This window comes from Nelumbo lutea, chromosome 2 (genome assembly GCF_056320005.1).
Source record: "Nelumbo lutea isolate HS-2025 chromosome 2, American lotus-T2T, whole genome shotgun sequence".
NCBI classification, from domain to species: domain Eukaryota; kingdom Viridiplantae; phylum Streptophyta; class Magnoliopsida; order Proteales; family Nelumbonaceae; genus Nelumbo; species Nelumbo lutea.
The window spans coordinates 104,217,748-104,224,416 of NC_142685.1; positions in this window are offsets into that span (position 1 = coordinate 104,217,748).

The following is a 6,669-nucleotide window of genomic DNA, read 5'->3' on the forward strand; positions in this document are numbered from 1 at the left end:
CTCAATGTATTAATTTTTATTACTTTACTTTTATGATTTATCTTATTTAAATTTTTAAAGTTTAATTTATACAATGGAGAGAGAGTTTAATTCAGAAGGTGGAGAGAGAGAGAGAGGGTTAGATAGTCCATTGGGGATGTGAGATAGTATTTAAGAGATGCTTTAGGAAAAATTACATGGAGGAGATAGTTTAAGAGGAATTTTAGGAAAGGGCAGGTTTTAGGAGTGATTCAATGAGATAACATAATTAATTAGGGAATTAAAAATATTAAAATGAAAAAATGAAAAAAAAAATACAATGAGGATTTGGAGTCTAATGTGGATTAAACTTAAAGGGGATAACTTGATTGGTCGAAGCCTGTCCAATACAATGTCTTTTAGGTATCATAACTTTTGGATAAATAGATATATAGATAAATTTATTTGTGTGGTACCATGATGATTATGTGTGTTTGGGGATGGGGAACAAAGATCTATATTGAGAATGACACACTTATTATTAAAAATTCATACATCGGCTTTGGTTTTTCTTTACCTCTCTCTAGTGATTGAATGCCTATAATGACTCTCAGCTTTCTATTTCCTTCTTATTTCCTATCAAACCAAATATATCTTAAATTGCATTAAGAAGATTAATTGCTTCATATTCATGACATGAATAATGAATTATCTAAATTTATAACAAAAAAGTCTAGATGTAGAGTTGCAAATGATATATTTGTTTAGAATAATAACAAAAGCACATTAAAATATTCATTATAAAATTTGCAATTCATACATATAAATAAATCTTAAAAAGGAAAAATAGTAACAATAGAACAATGAAATGTAGTTGGAAAAGAAAAATGGGATGGGTCCAAAGTCTTTGGCCTTACCTACAATGAACGAACATGAGAGGAGAGTTCAGTCGTGGTGAAAAATTTCAATGATTCCTCTACCTTTGGTGTTTAGGCTTGACGCATGCCTCAATTCAGTCTTGGAGAGAGAGAGAGAGAGAGAGAGAGAGAGAGAGAGAGAGAGAGATCCAAACAGTGAGGTCTGTCTATTTACTTCATATATAATATTTGTTGTCTGTTTACAATGAATAGGTGCTAAGAAAATGGAACTAAATAACAAACTAAATACACTTGAAATGAGAGATTCAAAATTTTGGTCCTTAATGGTCGGTGTTTTCGAACGGGTTAGAAGTAACGGAAGGGGAATGGGTTCAAGATCTTATTACCAATAAATTTGATAATTTTGTAAAATTATTATTTTATCAATTATGGTAATTTTAGAGAAATTTAGTATAACACAATTTTATTAACTTACAAAATTAATATTGGTGAATTTGAACAAATTAGTTTTGATAATTTTGGTAAGTAATTGTGGTAAACTATTTCTGTTCAATTTCGTAATTAATTTAGATATACTATTTTTGGTAAAATTGGTAACTAATGTTTGTAGATTGGTTTTGGTAATTTTGTAAAATTCATTTGCCAAAAATATTAATTAATAAAAATTTTGTAATTTACCAAAAAGATTAATTTTTAGTAAATTAATATTGGTTAACTATGAAAAGTTAATAATTTATTGAAAGTTATTAATTTTTGAAAATAAAATATAACTAATTTGTGAACAAATTTATTGAATAATTTATATTGAAAATTAAAATATCAATAATTGAATTGACAAAAAATATTTAAAATTATTGCAATAATTGTTGAAAAAAATATTATTTCATTTTCAGAAAATTCTTGATAAAGTATTACATTTTTCGGAAATCATTGATTAATTTATATTAGAAATATTAAAAGCTAAAGAATTTTGATCAACTTTTATTGTAAAATAAAGGATAACTTATTCTTAGTTCAGAAAATTTTTGAAAACAAAATATTGATAAATTATTACATGTTCAGAAAAATTATTAATTAATTTATATTGGAAAATAAAAGATAAATTATTATAATATGAAAAATAATTATAGAGTGATCGCAAAGCTTACTGGTCGTGACTACAATAACTGAACAATGCTTATAATTCTCGTGGCTACCCCTAATTGGACTAGACTCGGACCTTAATTTTTGTTGGACTAGACCCAGAACTTAGATGCCAATCCCATGTCACAGATGGACCCCTTTTGTGATAAGAAACATAATTTTATAAAACAAATTTGCATATAAAAATTATATTTTTATAAAAACATAATTTTATTGATTTAAACATTATCATAATTAAGAAGATGTAAATAGGGATAGTTTTTGAAGCCCACATACGATTTTAAGATCCAAAGCTAGACCTATATCCATGATCGATTCTTGGGTCAAACGGTCCAACCATCTAGTTTAAAGCCTATAAATGGTTTTAAGGTCCAAAACCAAACCTAGAGCCATGATCGAATCCTGGGTCAAACGATCCGATCATCCAATCCAAAGCCTACTTATGGTTTTAAGGATCAAAACCAAACCCAGAGCCATGAGCATTCGTGGGTCAAATGGTCTAACTGTCTAGTCTAAAACCCACATACGATTTTATGGTCCAAAACCAAACCCAAGCATAACAAATTCCTAGATCAAATGGACCGACCATGCAATCTAAAGCCAATATACAATTTTAACGTCCAAATAGAAGTAACTTCAAATAGTTGGGCAAGCAATGGATATAACACAAAAAGATTGGGTAAAATTTGTAGATGGACCCTTTTACTTGGAACGTTGTATTTTGATTTATCTATAGTACAACTAGGAATGGCAATGGGTGAGGCAGGTTCGCGTTTTGATTGCCCCAAACCCAATCCTAAATTCAAATTCACTGCTCCATCCTCGCCCTGATGGCTAAAAATCCTAATCTCGATGAGAGAGTACGGAGGATCTCGTAAAATCATAATGCTTTATTTTATTATTATTATTATTTTAATTTTGATAAATATAGCATTTTATTTCTAACTTTTTGCACATCCCCGATTTGTTCATGGCAACATGCCAATACCCCAATCCAACGTCTTCTCTGAGGTTTTTATGTCTGTCCCACTCCTACGTCCTTCCACTATCACTCTACCAGCCCATGCCATTGTCACATGCCCTTCCTTTTATTTCTCAGGAAACGAAACTGGAAACTGGAAACCAGTCAACCGGTTAACCGACTAACTTCAATTCAATTCCAATTACCGGTTTTCCAAAAACCAATATTACCGGTTTGATTCCCAAAAAAGGACCATGGTTCGGTTGAACACCCTAGAGGCCTAGACAATGCCACTGCGAAACTGCCAATACGACCACCTATTAACTGACAGTGTCACGCAGCTAACCCTCTCCACTACCGCATCAAAAATCACTACTGACGACGCTATTACCATTCACGCCTTTATGCCAGTACTATTGGAATTGGGGGGAGTTCTGATCTTCTACCCAATCTAGGGGGGTTAGTGTGTTGTGGGTAGAGTTTGTGTGGGCAGGAGAATGGGTCTCAGGCTTCCCACTTTTGCCTTAATATCGGTGTTATTTGCATGCTTCAATAATTTAATAATTTATCTTATTATTTTAGTTAATTAATTTTCTACATATGTAATCGTTTTCAAATTTTTTGAAAGTTTGATAATTTATCTTTTATTTATCAATAAAAATTAATCAACAAATTAATTATCTTTTATTTTCCAATTTAACTAATTCAATAATGTTCTGAATATGTAATAATTAATTTTTTGAAAGTATAATAACTTTCAACAATTTAATGAAAATTTAATAAATTACTTTTATTTCCTTAAAAATGAATCATAAATTAATCAAAATTAATTACCTTCTTTCTTATAATATAAATTAATCAATAATTTTTTAAAAAATTCCACAATTTTATATAATTATTTTTTTAAAATACAATAATTTATCTTCTTTTTTTTCAATATAAATTCATTAATACTTTTTCTGAAGATGTATTAATTTATCAATAATTTTTTGTCAATGAAATAATTTATCTTTTGTTTTAGTAGGAATCTGTGGAATTAAAAAAAATATATATATGAAAGAAAGTAGTTTCTCGAAGAGAGAAGGAAGAGTGAAGGAGGAGTTGAAGAAGAGAAGTTGCAAAGAAAAGATAATTAGTCATTATCTTTTAATTTTTGATAAATTATTAATTTGTCATAACTAATCAATATTAATTTACAGAAAATAATTTTTATTAAATTGATAAACTTAATAATTTTCAATAAATTGTTATAATTAACCAATATTAATTTACCAAAATTAATCTTTTTGGTAAATTACAATATTTTATTAGTTTAATTTTGCAGAATTACTAGAACTAATCTACAAACTTTAGTTACCAAATTTACCTAGAATAATATTTCTAAGTTAGTTACGAAATTGAAAAAAAAAAAATAGCTTATAGCTCCTATATATATATATATATATATATATATAATGACTAAAAGTGCATTGTGAGTCCAATTACCATATTAATTAATAAAAGAAGTTTTGCCAGCGCCATTAGGACCGAGCATACCAAAACATTCCCCTAGAGGCAAAGAAAGTGACAAATCTCTTCCCTGGATAAACCTTTTTGATGTTATGGCAGATGATAGCATGACTTGTATGTGGCTCACGTAGTAACTATTCAACTTTCTCCCTCTGAAACAAAAGCAAGTAAGAATATTAATGATGGAATTAACATCCAAATAGAGAATGCACGAAATAGCTTTATAACAGCTGCATTGCAAAGGGAACTCAAAGCTCTGATTCAAAATGAGCATATATGAAGCTCTTATAAAGAGAACTATAAGGGTCCTTTTGGTTTGCAGTCAGAATTAATATTCTTCGGAATTGGAATCAGAGTGGCCTATTCTTATAGTTTGTTTGATTCAGACAAGAATTAGAATCAAGTGGAATGTGATTTTATAGATAAGGGAAGGGGAAGGAATGGCCATTCCCTCAAATGGGGGAATACCATTCCACCAGAAATAGATATGAAACTCCGATTATACCCAATCAAACAGTTGGAATTGAAATGATCCATTCTGATTCTGATTCTGATTCCAGACCCTTATTCCCACAAACCAGATAGGCTCTAAATTTTCAAACAACAACAGACCAGTTAAGCAGATTATTGCAGTTACATTCACTTGGGAAGGATGGATCCTGAACAAAGAAATGGAAAAGAAAGCCACAGTAGGCTTTAAGTACTCTTTACCATAAGATAAAATGGGTCAAGCGTAGTCAGACCTGCAGCAGTCTTAACTTTTGAAAAAGCCGTTGACACTAGAAAAGCCAAGGATATTTGCAAATTTATGAAGATGAAGAAGAAGGCAAACTGTATGCTGTAGTCATTGAGCGTGAAAACCCTGTGAGTTAAAGAAATCAGTAGAACCTGAAAAGAAACCCAAGCAACAATTTAAAAATGAAAAAGGAAAATCCCCATCTGATTGCACTTTACCTATCAATGAACCAAAGATCACCAAACATAACATGTAAGTTGATGATATGAAAAGAAAATATGCATAAGAAATCATCCAATAGGGACCATCCCAAAGTCCATGCATTTTCATCATGATTCTTAGATTCAGTTCCTTCTTGTAAACAAGAGATGTCAATATTACCTACACCAAAAGGAATTCTTGAGAAGAAAATAACTTTTAAAAAACTTAAAAGGTTAAAAATAAACTGAAATTATGACATTTCATGTACTAGCAGCAATGCATATTTCTCAACCAAATTCAACAATTGTGATTTTTTTTTGTACTGCAAATATGTACTGACCTCTCATAAATATATGTACTGACCACATATATTTAACATAAACATTTAATTTTGAATCCAAGACTTGGTGACAAGAACACAAAGGTCACATTTCATGTAATATGTTAAGAATCACGACCGATAAGCTTAGTTCATAAGTTATAAACTTATATTGTTGTATGACATCGAACATATTTTTATAAACTTATATTGTTGTATTGATGGGTTATTTCCCCATCACAAGGATCATTTGTGCATGGGTGACAAATACTTGATGGTGTACTTGACCATGTCAAAGTGAGGTAAGTTTGCTCTTATTTACTTCTTCAGTGATTCTGATGAAGAAAGTGATTCAAAGGTAATTCTTCAACATCAAATCTAGAATGTGTAGAGGTAGCTCCACCAGAATTTTTTGAATGTTTGATGCATGAAGAAATCCCTGAAGTTAATACCAAATATTTCTTTTCTACTAGATCTTGTAGTTGGTTGAGTAGGTTTTTGTCAAGTTAGTGGAGTGTTCATTTTGGTTTGGGAGTTGACCTGTTTCGAGGGGGTAGACAAGCCTTATACTGACAAGTAGTGATTTTCTTTTTCATGGAGTTACGAAATTCTCAATTAAATTTGGAATAAAAACTTCAACTCATATAAGAACAATTGCTTATGCAATTTGCATCATCATCTAGTGAAGTTTTTACTCCAGGTGCAAGGGTATTGCGACACTTGTCCTAGTGAAATCTCAATGACATACTAAAAATGATTGGTTAAGCACCAACTTTTACTTTTGTCACAAAAAACATGTTTGCTCTTCTACTCCAGGAATTAGACTCTTTAGGATGTTGTGGTTCTCAACATGGGATCCCAGTTAACGTAGCTCTATTGATGCCACAAGAAGTTGAATGAAAGCGGAAACCCCACACTTCAGCCCAAGTTTCACAATTTGTTGGTATTTCAAAGGATCTTTAAA